Below are 23001 nucleotides of genomic sequence, written 5' to 3'. Positions count from 1 at the left end.
CTGCTTCTACAGTTTTCTCTGGCTGCTCGTTCCAGACATGGTCGGATGGGGAACCAGTTGCCTGTCAGGTCCCTCTTAAATATCGCCCTTCTCACCTTAAACCCATGGTTTTTGGTCCTATAAGCATCTACCCTGGGGAAAAGATGGTGAGCATTCACTTTATCCATCATTTTATAAATCTCTTCAAGATCACCCTTCAGTCATTCTCAATGGGGTCCCAGACCATCCCAACTGGGGGCCACAGATCATTTTGATAAAAGCCTTGTTTTCTTTTCCCCCTCAAGTAACACAAATAATTTTAATGTTTTTTTTATGTAGTTGGAAAGAAGTACAGAAGAAACCATAACTTGACTGCTTCTCAGGGAAGGAGACCCTTAAACTTTGATCAGAGGCCTTGGGGGAGCCAGAGCCAAAGAAATGTTGAGAATGGCTGTTCCAGAGAATAAAGACCCAGCCTATCCAACCTCTCCCTATAATTCAAGCCCCCTAGTCCTGGTGAATTGATTCTGCACCTCTTCTAACCTGTGGGTACCCTTCCTAAACGATACCCAGTGTGGTCTCACCAATGTCTCGTACGGCTGTATCATGAAGTGCCAACTTTTTGTATTCAACAAACAGCAAAGACGGCAAGAGTGCCAGATGAATTCTTCACCTCTTTTGTCACCTGAGTTGCTGCTTTCTGGAAACTATGCACCAGTACCTCAAAATGTCTCTGTTAATGTTGTGCCTGTCATTATCATCTCCTCGATTCTGTGTGAGGAGAATTGCATGAAATAAAGCGTAATATCCCTGTGAACTGCAGGGGGGGGGTGGGGGTGTATATTGTCCATTGTTTCACTTTGAGACTCATGTTGGGGTCTGAGCACGTGGTTGATGTGACATCTAGAAAGAGCGGTATTTACGTGCTAAATAAAGTGCTCAGCCATCTCTCCGACGTGTTTTTTCCCCCCCCCCCACTGATCTCCTGTCCAATCCTCGGCTAAACTTGACAGTGGTGATCGTGATCAGCTTGTGGTGTTGTTCATTGATAGCTCTTTGAATGTTGGAAACACAAAGACCGGGCTGTTTAATATGGACTGCAGGGAGGCCTGGAGCCAAGGCAGAGTGCTTCGATAGTTCTGTGCTAGATACTGCTTTTTGAAAACATCGCATTGCCAGAACACTGGAAACAAAGCCACGGGTGGGCAGCGTTGTTACCAATCTGCGATCAGGCTGGCTGCTGTAAAGGGAGATTCTTTATTCACAACTTCTTCAGCATTGATTAGGAGTTGATTTTGTTCTCTGTCAATAATTATCATGATCCCTGTTTTCTGCAAAAGGTACGACTGCACATCTCAGCAGAGCTAAGGGGAGTGGGGCTATAGATGCAACTGTGTACCTATTTCAATTCCTTGCCCCATTCCCATGCCGACATGTCTGTCCATAGTCTCATGCACTGCCCATCTTGAGACCACCGAACAATTTGAGGAACAACACCTTGTATTCCATCTGGACACCCTCCAACCAGATGTCATTGGTTTCTCCAACTTCAATTAGCTTCCTCTCCCTTTCTCTCGTCTCCTTTCCTCTAGCTCTGCATTCACAGAGCCCCCCCCCCCCCACTCTGATCAATTTTCACTTTTGCCCTCTTGCCTATTGGCCTGTGTCCCTGTCCACCCCCTTCCCCTTCTTCCCTCCTTCCCCTGCCTTTTTAATTCAGGACTTGCCTGCTTCATTTTGCTCATAACTTGACGAAGGGATCAGACCCAAAACATTGGTGATGCATCTTTCCCTCCTGTGGACGCTGCAGGAGCTGCTGAGATTCTCCATCAGTTTTGTGAATTAATTCCAATGTACCCTGTCACTGTTGGACTTGCTGCCACTACCTGCTATACTTCTGTACGAGTCAACTTGTCTGGGTAGATTTCAGATTTATTGTCAGAGTGCATACGTACATGACATCACATACAACTCTGAGATTCCGTTTTCTGTGGACAAGGCAGAATTACCACTTATTAGTAGTGCAAGAAAAAAAACTGCACACATGTAAACAAATGAAGAACTGTAAACAGACAATGAATATTAACTGTGCAATAAAAAATCAATGAGTGCACAAGTAGCATTCAAAACAAAGCTTTTTACTATATCTCAGTGCATGTGACAATAAATAATTCAACTTGCCCATTTCCAGTAATGTTTTACCACAGCTAGAGTGCCTGAGAATTTTTTTATCACAATCGTACTCCACTAATATTAATATCATTCTTGAGAAACTGTGTATTGATGTGGTGAGATGTAACTATTGGACAGATGATGACTTGGGTCCACTTTTCATTGAGCCGGACGAGACGTTGCTTGAAATCCTCATCATGGACAATCCCTGCTGGCGGAGGTTGGCCTTGCTTCCTCGCTGGTTTGGTGGGTACCAATGTGGCTGATGAGGCCAATGTGGGATCCACGAGTTTTGCCACAGCAGGGGCAAGGGGTGCTTGACGGACCAGTAGGTGGGTAGTTTGGGAGATGGATGAGGATCCTTATGCAATTTTCAGACAAATAAAATCCAAGTTCTCAACATTATCCTGGATATTCCTTCCCTACTTTGAATGGGCATGCACCAGGGATTCATAGGAATGGGTCATAATTTCTCCCAAAGATACGCTAACAACATCCTTGATTTTTTTTCACCCACTTGAATAAGGTGTTGTTTTGGAAGTCTGTAGCCATTGACAAGCCCAGAAACAGTCCTTTCAATCAACTATGACCAAACCATCAAATGCCCATGTCGACTAACGCCACTTCTAGCACTCGTGTGCATCTCCATGCCTCAACGATCCCAGTGTTCCGCAAGAAATGTACTTGTAGAACTCACATAAAATTATGTGGCCATTCAGTCTCTCTTCCAACCCACTTGAGAAAGAGCTGATGTTAACCTCCATAACTGCACTCTGCGTATCACCTTGTTGGTCACCACTGCAATGTATTCTGTATTTACATATGCTGAAGGTTTGTACCTTTTCCATTTCTCAGGCAGCAAGTTTCAACATTTCAGAGCTGCACCAATCTTTGTTTTTTTTCCCCTTGGGTTCCCCTCAATCTTCCTGTAGTTATTTTTAATTTGTGCCTCAAGCTATTGACCATTCCCCTAAGGGAAATCAGTCCCCCGTATACGCCGTCTATGCCTCTCAATTTTAAGTATCCAATTATTCTTCCGTCAATTAGTCTTCTGTCACACTCCTTTGGAGATGTTTTATTTGGGACAGTCTTTTCCTCATAACTGAAATTATTTGACCCAGACCTCATCTTGCACTTGAAAGGCCACAGCTGATTTATGCCATCCTGTCTTTCTGTGATGTGAACTCAACAATGTGCCATCGTTTGTGATCTAACCAGTGTTTTGTTCAGTTCTGGCATTTTAATTCACTTGAAGCAAAATAAATAAAATATTAAGTGCAGCACTACTAACGACCATACCATCTAAATTGGCAATTCTGATAATCTGCTGCCCAGTTGTACGGGTCTCCTGATGGTTTTGTATCTGACTCACTGGGCTCCTGTTCCATGTTCTTTTTAAACTCATGTCTCATTTCCCTTGTTCCCTTTAAACTCACTGGCTTCACTATATTTAAAAAATATGTACCCTGTGTCACATTTTTGTAAATAAAAAGTGAATTATAAGATCGTAAGCACCGCGCTATTACAGTGCCACCGACTCAAGTTCAAATCTGGCGCCACCTGTAAGGAATTTGTACCTTCTCCCCATGTCTTTGTGGGCTTCCTCTTAAAGCTCCGATTTCTTCCCACGTTCCAAAGATGTACAGCAGTGGTTCTCAACCATTTTTCTTTCCACTCACCTACCACTTTAAGCAATCCTTATGCCATCAGTCCTCTGTGATTAGTAAGGGATTGCTTAAGGTGGTAGGTGAGTGGGAAGGGAAGGTGGAGAATTGCTGCTCTAGACCCAATTGTTACTGAAATATTTTGCCTGAGAAAAATTGTCATTGGCCTATTTCCTTTGGAGTTATGAAACCGTGCACGTAACGAGTCCATGAGGTACGATTAAAGCAGTGGTTTTCAAACTTTTTCTTTCCACCCACATCCCACCTTAAGCAATCCCTTACTAATCACAGAGCACCTATGGCATATGGAATACTTAAAGTGGTATTTCAGTGGAAAGATAGAAGTTGAGAACCACTGACGTACAGGGTTGGTAGGTTGATTGGTCACATGGGTGTAATTGGGGAAAGAGGGCTCATGGGCCGGAAAGGCCTGTTACCAAGCTGTATCTATAAATAATATATTTTTAAAATTATGTGTGTATTAAAAGGAATAACATTTACTCGATTGAAAATATGCTGATCCAGCACCACCAAATTCCTGGAGGTGCCAGGTTTTGGTGTTTTACTACATGCTGAAATCGATTAAAAATGGGCGCAAAGTTAACAAAATGTAAAGTGGAAGAGCAGCTGTCACCATCATGGATCAGAGAAGGAAGATGTCCATGCTGGAAATCTGAGCAGGAATTGAAGGGATCTTCACTTGATGTTAAGACCTGAGTGCCTGATGTTTCTCCGGGGCACCCAGGGAAGGAAGGACCTGTTGACTTCAGTGATTGTTAGTCCACAGGCAGCGGCTGACCTGATGACCACGTAAAATTTTGGCTTATTCTTTGCCTTGAGTGCAGTGTCTCAAAATTCTTCATCTTGTTATTTTCAAGGACGGACTCCATCACTGGTTCTTCCTGTCAACAGCTCAGAAGTGAAGTTGTTCACTGAATAACATTAAATTCCATTCCCAACTCCTTGGTAAATGAAGCCGTCCATGTCTGCAAGGCAGCAAGTCCTGGACAGCATTCACTCACTGACTTTTAAGTGGCCAGCCACATTATCACTGCACAAGCAATGATCTCTAACAAGGGTGAGTCATTTACAGCTCATGGTCACCTGACTGGCTTGTGGAGGAACAGCTCCCCTGTCCTCTTCCCATAGACCTGTGAGCATTTTCCCGTCAAATCCTTTATCCAGTTCCCTTTGAAACTCAGCAATTGAATCCGCTGTGTTTACTCCAGCGTGTATTGTCAGTGCGTAAAACGCTTACCTTTGTTTTACTTCTGGATCCTTTCCCAATCGCTTTCATTCTCTGTCCCCTTGGTTCCTGAACAGTTCCTCTCGACTTCTCTTTTAATTCCAGATACCTCTACCAGGTCTGCTCACAACCACCTCTGTTCTAAGGAGAACAATTTCAGCTTCTCCAGTCCATCCACATCACTGAAGTACCTCAGGTCTGAAATAATTTTAGTGAACCTCTTCTGTATCCTCTCTAAAGTCTTACATTTTTTTCCTTAAAGAACAATGTCAGACAAAACCCAAGTTTTATCAAGGTTCACCACTCTTGATCTCTAGGCCTGTATTTCTAAAGCCCCAAAACATTTGTTAGTTATTTTTTTCAATCTGACTTACTGCTCTCAATCAGTATGCAGATCTCCTTGTTCTTGTAGCCCTCATTTACTTTGCCTCTTTTCATTTTTCCAAGTAAAATGTGAAGCTTCATGTTTTCCTGTATTACATTTAATCTGCCACCTATCTACTCATTTCACCAAACTGCTATCTCTTTGGAGCCTATTGACCTGCACCAAGTTTGCTGGGCCTTCAGACATCATGTCATCACGATGTTTGGAATTGTGACCTTTATGTCTGAGTCTAAATCTTGGAAAAACTAATGCTCTTGGTTTTTTCCAGTACTAACACAATAAAATTATTACTCTTTCCTGTAACTGAGCACATTTGCTACCCAGGCTGGCACAGATACTTTGATTCAATTTTTTTTTAAATTCAGACATGCAGCCTGGTAACAGGCCATTTCAGCGCACAAGTCCGTGCTGCCCAATTTGAACCTAATTAACCTACTCTCCCCCCCCCCCCCCCCGGTCATTTTGAACGGTGGGAGGAAACCAGAGCCCCCAGGGAAATCCTGGGGAGAACGTACAAACTCCTTACAGACAGCGCAGGATTCGAACCCCTAGACCCATTTGCTGACACCGTAAAGGCATTGCGCTAAACGCAACAGTACCACCCAGTGATAATCATTGATGCTCAATCTTCATTGAAACCTTGTACCTGACCAAATTTCTTTAGAAATCCACAGATACATTTTCCAGTTACTTCATTTAAACAAAACTGTTAAATATGATTTGCATTTCATAATGTTTGACGGCTCCTGGCCTGAAACATTTTGAATGTTGAATGGCATAGACAGAGTAGATGTAGAAATGTTGTTTCCCATAATGGGAGAGATTAAGACAAGAGGGCACAACTTCAAGATTGAAGGGTGTTTACTTAAAACAGAGAATTTGTTTCACCAAAGAAGGTGAATCTGTGGAATTTGTTGCCACAGGCAGTTGTGGAGGCCAAGTCATTGGGTGTATTTAAGGTTCTTGATAAGCCAGGGCATCAAGGGTTATGGGGAGAAGACTGGGCAGTGGGGCTGAGTGGGAAAATGGATCAGCTCATGTTTAAATGGCAGGGCTGACTCAGTGGGATGAATAGTCGATTCCTGCTCCTATGTCTTAAGCCTGTTTCTTTAATCAATCCACTCTTGCCCAATACAGTAGAAATTCTGTTCATGTGAATTATTGTTAGAATCTTCCCCAGCATGATGTTTAAAGTAATTGGTCCATAGTTAATGGATTCATCCCTTCACTTTATTTTTTTTTAAAAAGGGTGTAACGATTGCAGTTTTCCATTTATTGCACATCACTATTAGCCCACAGATGTTTGGAAGATCAAAGCAATTTTATTTCCTCCTCCTACCCTTAGTAGCGAATGACGCATCTCATCTGCACCCGGTGATGTATCCACTTTAACAGGAGTTGGCCTTTCCGTACACTTCCTTAACAGTTTTACATCCCGTCGAGAATCTTAATTTCAGCATCCTTAACGAAGATGGAGGTACAATACTCTCTTAGAACCTCGCTCATCCTCTCCCTCCAGGAGTAGAATTTATGGTCATCAGTATTTCTCATCACTTCATTTTAAAACCTTATTCCTGCTCACGTGACTATAAAATGTTTCGATTTTTAAAAAATGATTATAGCCTTTCCTGACATTTTTGTTTTTCACTTCCCCTCTCAACTTTTGCTGCAATTAGTTTGATTCTCATTTGTGTTTACCAGCTGTCCCGTTATATTAGTCTACTCTTCTATTTTACTCTTCCTTTCTAGTCACTCACAAGGCTTCTGCTGTAATTTACCGACCATGCGCCCTTATGGAGTGATGTCAAATGTGTTTGTCAAACATCTCCACCTTAATAGTCTCTTGATGTTCAATTGTACTTTTGCCAGTTCAGTTGTACGTTTCCAATTTACTCAGGTCAGATCTTTTCTCATCTCATTTAAATTGGTGCCTAGCCAGTGCACTACTTTTTATCATGGAATGGTCTATATCCTTTCCCAGGGATACTCTAAACCAGCCATTGGGGGCTATTAGCATGTTTAAAGGGGGGGGCACGGATTCAATTCATGAAATATTTTTTCGGTAGTTGGTAGGAGAGAAGTATGGAAGAAACCAACTAAACTTGACTGCTTCACAGGGAAGGGGACCCATAAACTTTGAGCGGGTTCCTAAGGGGGCTATAGCCAAAAAAGAAAGTTGAGAATAGCTGCTCTAAACCTTATGTTTGTCATCTTCTTGATATTCTCAGATTTTTGTTCCACTTAACATGGCTTATTTCCAAGAAGACCAGAAATACCCCTTCACTCATTGGGCCAGTAACTTGCTGATACAGAAAGTATTCCTCAAAACGTTCACTTTTATGTTACTGCTGACCCAGTCTATCATCCAGAGCCCTGAAATCCCCCATTATCATTTTCACATCCGTTTCTTAGGTTTTCACATGTACCAAGATACAGTGAAATAAATTTATTCCCTATCATCCTTCCACCGGAGGGTGGCTTATCAAACAATTGCCGTAGCGTAATCCATTGTTTCTTATCTCGAAGCAGATAGAATAAATAATTAATGTAAATCCAAGAAAGCAGTTTTTGAACCTCTGCTACAAAAAATGGCATTATTTTGGTAATGAACAAATCTGAGCAACTCGAGTCAAAATCAGGATTTCTTGTCAGGAACAAGTCATGAAATGTGGAGTTTTGCAGCAGCGTCAAAGGGCAAGCGTTCATGTTATAACCATGTCACAACATTAATGTAAGAAAATAGACAATAGACAATAGGAGCTGGAGTAGGTCATTTGGCCTGTCGGGCCAGCACCGCCATTTTAGATCATGGCTGATCATTACCATCAGTACCCCTTTCCAGCCTTATCCCCATAACCCTTAACTCCGTTACACAAGAGTCTTATCTAACTCTCTTTTGAACATAGTCAGCGAATCCGCCTCTATCACCCTCTGTGGCAGAGCATTCCACAGAATAATGATAACAATAAATGGAGCCTGAAAAGTAAGGCAGGATCTGATGGCAGCAAAGAAGAAGCTGTCCCGGTGCCGTTGAACGCTCATCTTTAGGCTCCTGTACCTTTTCACCAATGGTAGCAGAGTGAAGAGGGCATGGTCTGGGTGGTGGGGGTCTTTAAGGAGAGAGGCTGCTTTTTTAAGACACCGCCTCGTGTAGATGTCCTCGATGGAGTGAAATCTGGGGCCTGTGATGTCACAGGCTGAGTTAACAACCCTTCTTGTCCTGAGAGTTGGTGCCTCCATAACCAGGTAATGATGCAACCAGCCAGAAGGCTCTCCACGGTCCACCTGTAGAAGTTTGTGAGAGTTTTCGGTGACATACCGAATCTCCTTAGACACCTCTCAAAGTACAGCCACTGGCGAGCCCACTAAGCTACAGTGACAAATCTTTCTCGCATCCTAAAATAACAAGTGACCCACCCAGTCATGATAATTGAACTGGAAAATGATCAAATTCCATCAGAGACAATCATAAACTTCCTGTGCTTCAACTTCCCTCCTGAGCGTCAGATCAAGATACCGGGGATGGTTTCTGGATATGATAACCGTTAATTAAATCCCCAGCATATCGATGTACTTTGCATTTTCAGGAGAAATAAAATAGAAATGTGAATGTTTTTTGTGTAAAACCTTAGGCACCTGAAAGCGGCTAGCAGCATTCAGGTGCCTAGCAGGGGGTGGGCTGATGACAATCAGCTGGCGACCCAACTCCCTGCGCCTAATAGCCCCCCCTCCCCGCTGCCTGACAGCCCCCCAGCACTGGACATCAGGGCTGGGGCGGCCAGCGCAGGACTATGGGGCTGGGGGGGCCGGCACGGGAGGTTGCCCACCCCTGGTACAGTTTTGTTGGGGAAAGTATTTTCCAATCCTTGTCTTGCAAATCATCCATTTGCTGATACGCTGCAGATAGTGAAGAAGCCCTGTTTCAAAGGGAGCAATTTCGCAAAAGATTTTTTTTCTAATCAAGTTTACACATGAAACGTTCCCCCTAGGCACCTGAAAGCAGCAAGGCGGCTAGCAGCTTTCAGGTGCCAAGCAGCAGGCAGACTCTTGACAGTGAGCTGGCGACCCACTGATAGCCACCCTCCCCACTAGTGACAGCCACCCTCGGCGCTGCGAACACCTACCCTCCCCGCTGCCGACAGCTACCCTCCCTGTCAAAGAGCTGCATGTGGCTCGTGAGCCACAGTTTGGTCACCCCAGTCATATATGGTACATTGTACAATGTGCATTTTCACCAAAATTCTTGCTTGCTGAAGCTGAACAGGTACTATACTTAATTAAATTAAAATGAGATAATAACTACAAAAAATAGATAACAAATATCATTATCCTCAAGTGCAAAAAAATGACTTAGCAATAGTGCAGACAGTTATTTTACATCACCCAAAAAGCAGCAATAGAAATGAGCCCAGACAATGTTATATTTAAAATAATATATTTAATTGTTAATTAACAATAATATAACACCTTATCTAATTTTTCTACAATTATCTAAACTTATTTACAGTTAACCTCCAACTATGTGTGAACACGTGTGTGTGTGTGTGTGTGTGTGTGTGTGTGTGTGTGTGTGTGTGTGTGTGTGTGTGTGGAATGCCTTTACTACTGCAGCTTAGTCCTAATTCTGGAAAGGTAGTTCAAATTTCAGTCTCAGAAAATCCAATGTTTACATGCAGGTTTTAAATCGATGCGACGTGCAGGCTTTAGATGGATGCAGAGAAGTTCCCGAAATAGGTGGGAGAGACCAGGGCAACAGACTGTTTATTAACTCACAAAATCCTTGGCGATGTGCTTCGAGAGAAATGCCCTTTTCAGGTGAATGACAACCAAAACATCCCTTTGCCTTGGCGTAGAGGTCACGAAGCAAGAGATTTTTCACCAAGCTTCCACAAACCCTTTTGTTTGGTCGGCCGTTCACAGTGACCTTCAGAAGTGACTTTTCCGTTGCCGTGATGGCATTCAACAAGTTACTTTTCAAAGTGACTTTTTTTTGGGTCACAGAGTGGTATTCTCATTCCCCTATAATTGTCTATCTCCACACGAGGCCACATTCAGCACAGTATCCCTTTAAAGGATGCTTCTCCAAGTGCTGTCTCCTTAAAATGACCACTACTCCTGGAGAAATCAGACAGATTGTCTGTTTCCACACACAGGGCCAATTCAGTACTGTATTACTTCCAAGAGCTCTGCTCCACAGCACTGCTTCTTTAAAATGGCCCCTGAACAAACTGTGTACTGTGTCTTGAATCTGTTGGTCACATGGTCTCTGCACCTGAATTTTCCAGGGTCACCTCCTCTCTCTTCTGATGTATCCAATTTAGGAGCACGCTGTCTTCAGCCTGTCTGTCAGCTCACAGTCGAACTCCAAAGCCTTCAGGGTTTTGTTAAATTTGTTCTGTTAAAGTGACAGTCCCACACAAATAGAAAATGAACTGAAAATGGGACTACCTAATATCGGAGCAGTCCCTGATTAGTGTAATAAAGGGATGTTCAAGAGCCTGATAGCTCTTGGATAAAAACTGTTCTTGAACCTAGACGTGCTTGTCTTTCAGCTTCTGCCCGAAGGCAGCAGTGAGAAGAGGTTGTGACGAGGATAATGCTGGCTGTACTCTTGAGGCAGTGCCTCTCATAGAGGCAATCAGTGAATGGGAGGTTCGAGCCTGTGACGAACCTGGCTCTGTTACCTTCTGAAACCGCCTTCCGTCTTGGGCAGTCAAATTCTCAAACTAGACTGTGATGCAACCTGTCAGCATCCCAGAATGCTTTATGCTCTTAATTATTAACGGAGCCGATTTCAGAGCTTTATTCATGGTTGTGGATTGAAAAGGATTTTTTCCCTGTTCATTCCACATCGATATTTTTAAATCGGACACTGAGGAGAAAGCTTTAGATGCAGTTAATGAAAAAGATACTTGCATTGGAAAGAGGTTTAAAAGTGAAGTGGAAATATTTATGCATGAAATAAATGACCTTCTAAGATATTGGACTTAGTTTAGTGTAAACTATTTAAAAACTTCCATTGAAAGCAGCTGAATTCGGTCAGCGGCACAATGTGATGAGTAGGACACTGATGCCCATTGGATTTCCCCACCCATACCTCCTGATTCATTGGGGGGGGCTGCACTCTATGCCCCGCGATGTTTAATGACAGGCCTGCCAATCCCAGTGCAATACACAAAAGGTTCCTTGGCGAAGAGCTCGGGCCCAAAAACATTGGTGATATCTTTGCTTCCTGAGGATGCGGCATGACCTGCCGAGTTTCTCCAGCACTTTTGTGTGTGGCACTACAATCACAGCATCTGCAAATGTTCCTGTTTAACAGCCAATTCTAGACTGAGTTCAGCAGGATTTTCCTCCTAAGATGAGAGTTTATTGTCATATGTATGGGTACAATGTACAGATACACTGAAATTCCTATGCTGTTGTCAAAAAGTACGCAGATACACCAATTACAATAAAACATAGAACTTTAAAACACAGACCCACTGGCACACAATGTTGTGCTGACCTATATAAAACTACTCAACAATCTACCTCACATCCATAACTCTCTATTTTTCTTCCATCCATGAGTCTTTAAAATGTCCTTACTGTACCAGCCTCCACCACCATCTTTAAAATGCGTTCCAGACACCCATTGCTCTCTATGGGTATATTAAAAAAAACTGGCCTTGACATTTCCTCAGAACTTACTTCCCCTCACCTTGCACAGATGTCCTCGGCTATTTACTACTGTCACTCTGGGAAAAGGCTGCTCGCTGTCCATCCTATCTTTACCTCTCATAATTGTGTAGACATAATCTTAAGTCACCTCTCATGCATCTTTACTCAAAAGAGAAAAGCTCTAGCTCTGTCAACCTTGCCTCATAAATGTTCTCCAATCCAGACAACATCCTGGTATATCTCCTCTGAAACCTCTCCAAAGCTTCTATGTTCTTCCCGTAGCCCGGTGATCAGAACTGAACATAATATTCCAAGTGTAGTCTAACTACAGTTTTATAGAGCTGCAACATGACCTCATGGTTCTTGAATTCAATTCCCTGACTAATAATGAGGGCCAGAATACAACTGACCTTCTTAACTATCCCATCAACCTGTGCAGCAACGTTGAGAGAGATCAATCGATTTGGACCCCAAGGTCCTTCTATTCTTCCACACTTTTAAGAACCCTGCTATTAACCATGTACTCCACCTTCAATTTCGACCTTCCAAAGTACATCATTTCACTCAATTCATCTGCCACTTCTCCATTTAACTCTGCATCCTGCCTATATCCTGTTGAAACCTATGACAACCTTCCACACTATCCATAACACCTCCAACCTTTGGGTCATCTGCAAACTTCCTGACCTATCCTTCCACTTCTTCATCCAGGTCTTTTATAAAAATCTCAAAGTGCAGGACTTCCAGTACTGATCTCTGCGGAACTTCACTAGTCACTGACCTCCAGGCAGAATACGTTCCATCTACTACTACCTTCAGCTTTCTGCAGGCAAGCCAATTCTGAATCCACACAGCTAAGGTTCACTGGATCCCAGTTATCATGACCTTCTGAAAGAGTCTACCATGGGAAACATTGTCAAATGCCTTACTAAAATCCAATTTTTTTTGTCAGTTCCTCAAAAACTCAATTAGGCTCATGAGCCATGACCTTCCTCTCACAGACCCATGCTGTCTATCCCTGAGAAGACTATGCTTCTCTAATTAAAGTCTACAATACTGAATTTTTTCAAATTACATTTTACGTTTTGCACTGACTTTTGTCTTTTAAATTGTGTATTCTTAATGCAACTGTAATTAGTTAGGCATTGTAGGAGTGTGTCTCAGTCAACCGGAAAATTTGCATATCCAGCATTTGTGATCCCGGTAGGTGCCGTATACTGGGAAATTGACTGTACTTCTCTAAATGCTTGTAACAATAGTATAAATTAAATTGCCACAATATGTCACACATAAAAAGAAGTAATAAATAAGAATGGTTAGTGCAAGAAATAAAAGCAAAGTTTCAATTGTGCAAACAGATCTTTTGTGGTCCAGATGTAGTTCATGTTTAGGGGATTAAGGAGAGGTTCTGGAGTCTCATAGCTGTGGATAAACACTGTTCTTGAATCTACATCTAATAGCCTGAAAACGCCCGATTTCGTCTGATCTTGGAAGCTTACCAGGCTCAGGCCTGGTCAGTACTTGGATGGGAGACCGCCTGGGAATACCAGGTGCCGTAGGCTTTTGCCTCTCTCTACCAACCCATTTTTCTTCTATTCTGCTTCTCTCTCTCTCTTTCTCTCTATCTTTTTTCTCTTTCTTTCTCTCTTCCTTTCATTCCATCATTCATTCTCTTTTAATTCTTCTCATTCCTTCACATTATGCCTCATTCTATTTCTCAACCTACTTTGATGCACTCTTGCTTTCTTTCTCTCACTCACTCTTTCTTTATTTTATATCTCTCATACTCTCTCTCTTTCCTTTCCTCTCTCTGTCACTCTCACTCTTTCTTTCTTTTATTCCTTCATTAATTCATTCCCTTTTAATCCTTCTCATTCTTTAAGTAATCCTGCATCATTCTATCTTTCTTTTATCTACTTTTACACTCTCTTACTTTCTTCTCTCACTCACTCTTTCTCTATTTTATATCTCTCATACTCTCTCTCTTTTCTTTCCTCTCTCTGTCACTCTCACTCTTTCTTTCTTTTATTCCTTCATTAATTCATTCCCTTTTAATCCTTCTCATTCTTTAAGTAATCCTGCATCATTCTATCTCTTTCTTTTATCTACTTTCACACTCTCATACTTTCTTCTCTCACTCACTTTTTCTCTATTTTCTATCTGTCACACTCTCTCTTTACTTTTCACTCTCTCACTCACTGTTGCTCTGTCTCTCTCTGTCTTTCACTCGCTCTCTCTCTCCCTCTGTCGCTCTCTGCTTCACTTCTCTCTCTCTAGGACTGTCTATATTGAAATGTTTTGCTTGTCTTATTTGTTGTATTGTTCCTGAGTGTGCAGTGGCATATGTGTGTGTGCTGGTGAGTTGGTTAAGTGTTGTCAGAAGCAGGCACCTGCTGCCTACGGCCGTACTAGACTGAAAACGCCCGATCTCGTCTGATCTCGGAAGCTTACCAGGCTCAGGCCTGGTCAGTACTTGGATGGGAGAGCGCCTGGGAATACCAGGTGCTGTAGGTTTCTGTGAGGGGCGCTGGACAAAGTGGCAGTGGCAACTCTGTCTGCTTTATGGTTGACAAAAGTTAAAAGCATTTCATGTTTGTTACATTCGAAGTGTAACAAACATTCGAATAATGGAACCTTTACCTTTTAGCTGTGCTGGTCTTCAGGCTTCTGCACCTTCGTCCTAAAAGTAGCAGCGAGAAGTGTTTGTGACCAAGGTGATGGGGTGTTTTATGATGATAGCTGCCTTCTTGAGGCAATGCCTCACATGGGTGTTTTCAGTGGATAGGAGGTTGACCTCTGGTCTTTGATAGCAAGGATGGGTTGAGGGGAAGCATTGAGTTTAGCCGTTTGAATCTCAGATGTGGGAAGAAGACCAGTCCTGTGGTGCCAGTGGTAACTGGAGGAGTATACCCCCGGCAGATCCCTCATTGCAGACCCTTGTACCTGTACATGATAGAAGTTCCTAAACAATATTTTCTAAAGATATGAAATGATGGAACTGATGCCTATGTTTCGGAACAAGACTTCTTTAGAGTCCTTGAGCAAAGGGACGTTATTCAGTGTTGACCGATCCCGAAGTCTACCGACGTTTGGGGCATAGATGAACTGGAATCGTGTCTCAAGAAACTGTGATACAACCATATGGACTGGTTGAACACGCCCTGGTTACTGGTTGACCTTCCTCTGGGGCAAAATGTATTCAAGATTCTTTTATTGTCATGTAGTATAGCCGGTGTGATATTGCACAAAATTACCTTTAGTCTGCCATAAGGCAGACAGAGATTTTCCATCTGCAGAAATTGTGGGGTGCCCTCACAGTCCGAGAAAGAGAAATAAAAGAGAGTCCCTTCAGAGTCACTGAGTGGCTATAGGTTTTGCCTCCAGCGCTCCACAGTCTCTGCAGCCACACAGACTTCAGCCCTAACCATCGGCAACCCGAGCTCCAAATCCAAACCTCTAACATCTGGGAAAACCCACGCAATGGAGAATGTGCAAACTTCACACAGACAACATCAGAGAATAGGATTCAGCCGGGAGCCAGCTGACCACCCTGCCACCTATTTTCAAAACGCCTTTCGTGATTTGGCTGAGCCAACAGGTTTTTAAGCTTGTTGGCGACATGAAACGGGGTGAGATCATGAGGAAGACACAAAGAATCTTCAAGGCAATTTAGTTGTTGAGAAGGTGACAAAAATATGGCAGAGGTGCTATAAGGTTGGTAAATATGGTGTTATCCACTTTAAGAGGGCCATAAAGGCAACATGATTAATTGGCATTAGGTCAAGGCATGTTTAGATACCTGTGTGATTTTTGAAGACTGGTCACTGGAAACATGCATGTGGTGAAGCAAGCAGTTAAGGAGGCCAAATGAAATGTTGGCCATAGCAAGAGGGTTTCAGTCCAGGAGCAAAGATGCCTTGCTACATTCATACTATGCTTGGAATATTGTATGGAGATTTGTTCTGCTGGCTCTGAAAGAATGCATTTGCCACAGATGATGCAATGAAGGTTCACTGGACTGCCATGCGAGAAGAGACGGGGACCACCGGATTGTATTCGTTGAGGGGCGATCTCTTTGAAGCTTACAAAAATTCTGAGAGAATTGGATAGCCTGGATGTGGGGCAGATGTTTCTCCAGGCTGAACTGACTAGAATTAGGTGAACCAATCTCCATAAGACATAAGAGTGGAATTAGGCCATTCAGCCCATCAAGTCTAAATCAAGGCTGGCTGACTATCCTTTTCACTGACTTGTAACCCTTGGTGCTTTTCCTAATTAAGAATTTATCCAGTTCTGATCTTAAATATCCCTAATGACTTGGCCTCCACAGCCATCTGCGGCAACGAATTCCATAGATTCACCACCCTCTGGCTAAAGAAATTCCTGATCTAATGGAACATTTCTGTATTCTGAAGTTGTGCCCTCTGGTCTCAGACTTCCCCTACCAAAGGAAACAACCTCTCCATATCCACTCTATCTAGGCCTTTCAGTAAATTATAGGCTTCAATGAGATCCCCCCCCACCCACCATCATCCTTCTAAATTCCAGTGAGTACAGTAGTTCTAGAGCCATCAAACACCCCTCATATGATGGAGTAAAACACGAAAGTCCAAGGGCACAGCAATTGGAGTAAATACACAATGCTGGAGAAATTCAGCAATATATAGCAAAGATAAAGACATGTTTTTTTTTATTTTATTTTTCACACTATGAACCATACTAACCAAAACATACACAAACATTTCCCTCTTGAATAAACATAGTGTAATTTTCTCCCCTTTTCCCCCCTCCCTTCCCTCCGTCCTTCACCCCCCCATCCCCACCCACTCAATGTTCAACCTATATGATACGTTAAACCCATTAAACAATGTCATCACACAATGAAAATAAACAAGAAATTTGTATCATCTACTTTTACACACTGGGTCAGTTCATTTCATCTTCTTCTCCTTCTGTCATTTTAGGGGGTGGAGGTCCGCGGTAGGACTTCTCTGTTTTGTTCCATGTACGGTTCCCAAATTTGTTCGAATACTGTGATGTTATTTCTTAAATTATGTTATTTTTTCCTAGATAAAGACATGTTTAAAGACAAAGATACATAACCAATGTTTTGAGCTTGAATCCTTCAATGTATGAGCAAAATGCAGACAGGCATTTGAATAAAATGAATACAATTTTATTCAGATGCCTGCCTACATTTTGCTCATACTTTGATGAAGGGCTAAAGCTCAAAACATTGGTTATCTTTGCTAAGATAAGTTCCTCATATGATAACCATTTCACTCCAAGGATCATCTAATTAACCTCCAATCCCAGAAACATCAAGTAAAGCAGATTTCAAATAGAGACAAGAGTTCTTTGAGTGAGTAGATTTTGCTACCACAGAAGCCAATAGAAGCCACACCACTGGAAAATATTTAAGATGGACAAATAAAAATGGCAGATGTAAAAGGCATCATGAGGAAGAGGCAGAGAGTGGGAAATATTGACATAAACAATCAACAATAACGCTGGACAACAATTTTTTTCAAAAGGTTCGCTTCTTGAAAAAAAAACAAGATTATGATAGACAACTTCAAGGTGAACACAAAGATAATTTCAGATTTGCTGTATCATGTAGGATGTTGGAGAATCATTAAATTAACTTTTATTTAATTTACCATTTAATTGCATAATGATGCCGACACCTTGCATTAGTTCAACTGACCTAAAAATGTTTTGCCACTGATCTCGCCAGTATTGAAGGATTCCAGTTGCCCTGATACTGTTTTTCCATGGTTGCAGTGTCCTGGTGAAATCTTTCATCATGTTCGTCACTGACTGCATCAAGATCAACAGGGAAGAAGTTCAAATGTGAATGTAGAAAATGAATTTTCAGTGACATAATGTACTTCATGGTTTTGTGTGCTTGAAGTAGACTTAAAAAATGATATGAAATCACAAAAAATAGGCTAGATCTAAAAAAAAGTTTGTGATAAGAAAATCTAAGGTGTTGGAAAGATGAAGCGGAGGTAAATGTAGTTCGATGGCATAATGAGTTGAAGTCGTGTATCTATATGGAGAAAATTGCATATAATTTACATAATAATTATGATTTTTAAGAATATGAATTTAGTAATATTGCAAATCACTGAATGTTTTTGTTTATTTTTAATGCTTCCCTGTTGTGGGAAGGGGAGGGGTTGGGTTTGTTTTACTGTTTTATTATTAGACTAATTATTCAGTAAAAATCTGTTTATTTTTATTGAAAAAATACAAAATAAAGTTTAAAAAAAAAGAAAATCTAAGGAGAGTTTTGTAATCAGCAGCCCAAAATCCATAAAATACACCCAAAAGTGTTCAGGAAGGAAAATTTTCCTTGTCCAGTGTAAATAATAGTGGAACAAACTCAATAGGCTAAAGCCTGTCTCCTATTCCAATGTCCTGTCAAGTGGGACAAGTAGGGTGAATGGTTTAATCCTTTGATCACTCCCAAATGCAAAATGCAAATCTGAATTGAAAACTTCACACCAGTCACTGAATTGGAAAGTGTACTGGCAGGAGTCACGTGATGGAGTAGTGGCCGGTCAGGGAATTCCAGCCCTCTCCCGAAAAGTTTTTTAAAAAACCGCACAAAACACAAAGGTACAAGATTAAAATTTACAACAAAGTAAAAATAAAGGTGAGAAGAAAATGGCAGCGAAGAGAGAAAAGTCAAAAACAACAGGAAGAAGAGAAGAAAAAAGAACGTCGGAAGAAGAAGGTGAATGCCTTACCTGTCTGAGGAGGCCCGCCGCGGAGAGAGAAGCCAGGTCAGTGGAAGTCCCGGGCTCGGGACTACAAAAATGGCTCACAGAGCCAAGTAAAAGTGCGAGGAGTCGCGCATGCGCGATACGCATGAAAAAAAAACACACTGACGGGAGGGGGATACAACTGCGGAGTCGATCTCCACAGCTGAGAGAGACACCTGCAACACAGCAGCAGGTGCAGAACACAGACAATAACGACAACAAGAAAGAAGAGGGTAAAAAGAAAACAAGGAAACAACAGATGGTCAACCCAGAGGAAGAAGAAGAAGAAGAAGAACAGAAAGAAATGGAAGAAGAAGAGAAAGGCAAGACAATGGATATATCTTTTTTTAAAGAATATATGGAATCAGTGAAAGAATGGCAATAACAAGGATTTAATGAGATAAAAAGAAGAATTAAGAATGCAGAAGAAAAAATGAATAAAATAGAAATGGTCATATCAGAGATAGGAAAAAGAGTGGAAAATATGGAAGAACGAGAAATAATTGTACAAATGGAAGTAGAGGACTTAAAAGAGAAATTAGAAGAATCTAATAAAAAAGTTAAAGAGGCACATGAGCTGTTAGCTCAGAAGATTGATATAATGGAAAACTATAATAGAAGAAATAATATAAAGATAGTGGGCCTTAAGGAAGATGAAGAAGGCAAGAATATGAGAGAATTTATAAAAGATTGGATCCCCAGGGTCCTAGGAAGACCAGAATTACAGGAAGAAATGGAAATAGAGAGGGCACATAGAACATTAGCCCCGAAACCACAGCCGCAGCAAAAACCAAGATCCATTTTAGTAAAATTCTTAAGATATACAACAAGAGAAAATATATTGGAGAAAGCAATGAAGAAAATAAGAGAAGACAAAAAGCCACTGGAATATAAAGGTCAAAAAATTTTTTTCTATCCAGACATAAGTTTTGAACTCCTGAAGAAGAGGAAGGAGTTCAATACAGCAAAAACAATCGTATGAAAAAAGGATATAAATTTATGTTAAAGTACCCAGTGGTACTTAAAATAGTTATTCCAGGGCAACAAAACAGACTATTCTCGGATCCAGAGGAATCAAGAAAATTTGCAGAACAACTACAAAACAAGCAGAGAGATGAAGACATGTAATGAGAGTAAAAATGACCATGAACTATATGTATATGTGTAAATGGGTATATGTGTGTATATACATAGTGTGTATACATGAATGTATCCGTATTTAGAGTTTAGACAAGAATTAATAAGGGAGGGAAAGGGAATAAGGAGGGAATTAAAAGAGTGACCTTTGTTACATATGAAAATTGAAATCTTTTCCGGGGGGGGCTGTGTGGGGAGGAGTTACGGTCACTGCAAAATCAGTTGACGCTTGCGAGTGAATTCGCAAATCCAAATGGAGAGGGGAGATGTGGTTGCCCGACAAGGGATAAAGGGCAACTCAGGAGGGGGAGGGGAGAATGGGGTTAAAGAAGTTTTAAATAAGAGAATAAGGAAAATGTTTGAAGTTTTAGAAATGTTGTCTTATAAAGTGTTCAAAACAAGAAAGCAGAAATGGATAAGCGAAGTATGAAATGGCTACGCTGAACTATATGACTTTAAATATTAACGGAATACATAACCAAATCAAAAGGAAGAAACTGCTAAATTTACTGAAAAAAGAAAAAATTGATATAGCATTTGTGCAAGAAACACATTTAATTGAATTGAAGCACAAGAAATTAAAGAGAGATTGGGTAGGACATGTAACAGCAGCGTCGTATAATTCAAAACCTAGAGGAGAAGCTATATTAATCAGTAAAAATGTACCAATTAAAATAGAAGAGGAAATAATAGATCCAGCAGGGAGATATGTAATGATAAAATGTCAGATATATTCGGAGTTTTGGAATCTACTCAATGTATATTCACCTAACGAAGAAGATCAAAAGTTTATGCAAGATATTTTTTTGAAGATAGCAGATACGTAAGGGAACATATTAACAGGAGAGGATTTCAACCTTAATTTGGATTCAAATATGGACAAAACTGGGAAAAAAATTAACAGAAAGAACAAAGTAACCAAATTTATAATTAAATCGATGGAAGAAATGCAACTTTTGGATATATGGAGGAAACAACACCCAAAGGAAAAGGAATATTCATATTATTCGGGTAGACATAAAACATACTCAAGAATAGACCTATTTTTGTTATCAGCTCGTATGCAAGATAGAGTAAGAAAAACAGAATATAAAGCTAGAATATTATCAGACCATTCACCCTTGATATTGACAATAGAGTTAGAGGACATCCCTCCAAGAATGTATAGATGGAGATTAAACTCCATGCTACTTAAAAGGCAGGATTTTAGAGAATTCATTGAAAGACAAATTAAAATGTACTTTGAAATAAATACGGAATCAGTGAAAGATAAGTTTATACTATAGGATGCAATGAAAGCGTTCATTAGAGGGCAAATAATAAGTTATGTAACCAAGATGAAGAAGGACTATAATCAGGAAACAGAGCAGTTGGAAAGGGAAATAGTAAATATAGAAAAAGAATTAGCAATGAAGGAAGACACAACTAAAAGAAGAGAATTGGCAGATAAAAAAATAAAATATGAAACACTACAAACATATAAGGTGGAGAAGAACATAATGAAGACAAAACAGAAATATTATGAACTAGGGGAAAAAACGCACAAAATTCTAGCATGGCAGCTTAAGACAGAACAAGCTAAGAAAATGGTATTGGCATCAAGGAAAATAGACAAACAAATCACATATAATCCAACGGAGATCAATGAAACCTTTAGAGAATTCTATGAACAATTATACAAAACTGAAAACGAAGGGAAAGAAGGCAAAATAGATAAATTTTTAACTAAAATTGAACTACCAAAATTACAAATAGAGGAACAAAATAAATTAACAGAACCATTTGAAATAGTAGAAATACAAGAGATAATAAAAAAATTACCAAATAATAAAACACCAGGAGAGGATGGATTCCCAATAGAATTCAATAAAACATTTAAAGATTTATTAATTCCTCCCCTCCAGGAAGTAATCAACCAGATTGACAAAACACAAAGCTTACCAGATTCATGCAAAACAGCAATAATTACAGTAATACTAAAGCAAGGGAAAGATCCACTCGCACCAGCGTCATATAGACCAATATCATTACTTAGCACAGATTATAAGATAATAGCTAAACTATTAGGAAACAGATTAGCAGAGTATGTACCTAAAATGGTAAATCTAAACCAAACTGGATTTATTAAAAAAAGATGCACAACAGACAATATTTGTAAATTTATTAACTTAATTCATGCAGAAGAAGGGAGTAAAGCGCCAACAGTAGCAGTTGCTTTAGACGCAGAGAAGGCCTTTGACAGAGTAGAATGGAATTATTTATTCAAAGTATTGCAAAAATTCAGTTTACCAGAGAAGTATATTAATTGGATTAAAGCATTATATGAGGGGCCATTGGCGAAAGTGACAGTAAATGGATATATATCAAAGCAATTTAATTTAAGCAGATCAACAAGGCAGGGATGCCAACTATCACCCTTATTCTTCGCGTTAGCTATAGAACCACTAGCAGAATTGATAAGAACAGAAAATAATATAAAAGGGATAAAAATAAAAGACAAGGAATATAAAATCAGTTTATTTGCGGATGATGTTATAGTATACTTAACAGAACCAGAACTATCAATAAAATAATTATATAAGAAATTGAAGGAATATGGAGAAGTGTCGGGTTACTAGATTAACGCAAATAAAAGTGAAGCTAGATAAATTAACAGAATGGTATAAACAAGGAGGCTTACAACTGCCAAACTTTAAAAATTATTATAGAGCCGCACAATTAAGATACCTATCAGATTTTTATCAAACAAGGGAAAAGCCAGATTGGACTAGATTAGAACTAGATAAAATAGGGGAAAAGATACTGAACACATATTATATAAATGGGATGAAAAATTGGTACAACGTAGGAGTTCTCCAGTATTACATCATCTGCTCAATATTTGGAAGAAGATTGATGTAGAAAGGAATAAAACAAATTACCAATTACCAAAACTAATATTGATGCAAAATCAGTTACTCCCTTTTACAATAGATAACCTTTCCT

General features: G+C 40.4%; 1 protein-coding gene and 2 pseudogenes across 9 annotated transcripts in view; all 3 read left to right on the top strand.

Annotated features, from left to right (window-relative positions):
• The window catches only part of LOC138737113 (tyrosine-protein kinase Fyn), a 253161-nt gene that overhangs the window by 94716 nt on the left and 135444 nt on the right, over positions 1-23001 (top strand). The window lies entirely within an intron of this gene.
• LOC138738329 (5S ribosomal RNA) lies at positions 13555-13671 on the top strand (annotated as a pseudogene).
• On the top strand, positions 14505-14623 carry LOC138738171 (5S ribosomal RNA; annotated as a pseudogene).

This window comes from Narcine bancroftii, chromosome 6 (genome assembly GCF_036971445.1).
Source record: "Narcine bancroftii isolate sNarBan1 chromosome 6, sNarBan1.hap1, whole genome shotgun sequence".
Classification (NCBI taxonomy): Eukaryota; Metazoa; Chordata; class Chondrichthyes; order Torpediniformes; family Narcinidae; genus Narcine; species Narcine bancroftii.
The sequence above is the reverse complement of the archived record's forward strand: the minus strand, read 5'-3'. Positions and strand labels throughout refer to the sequence as shown.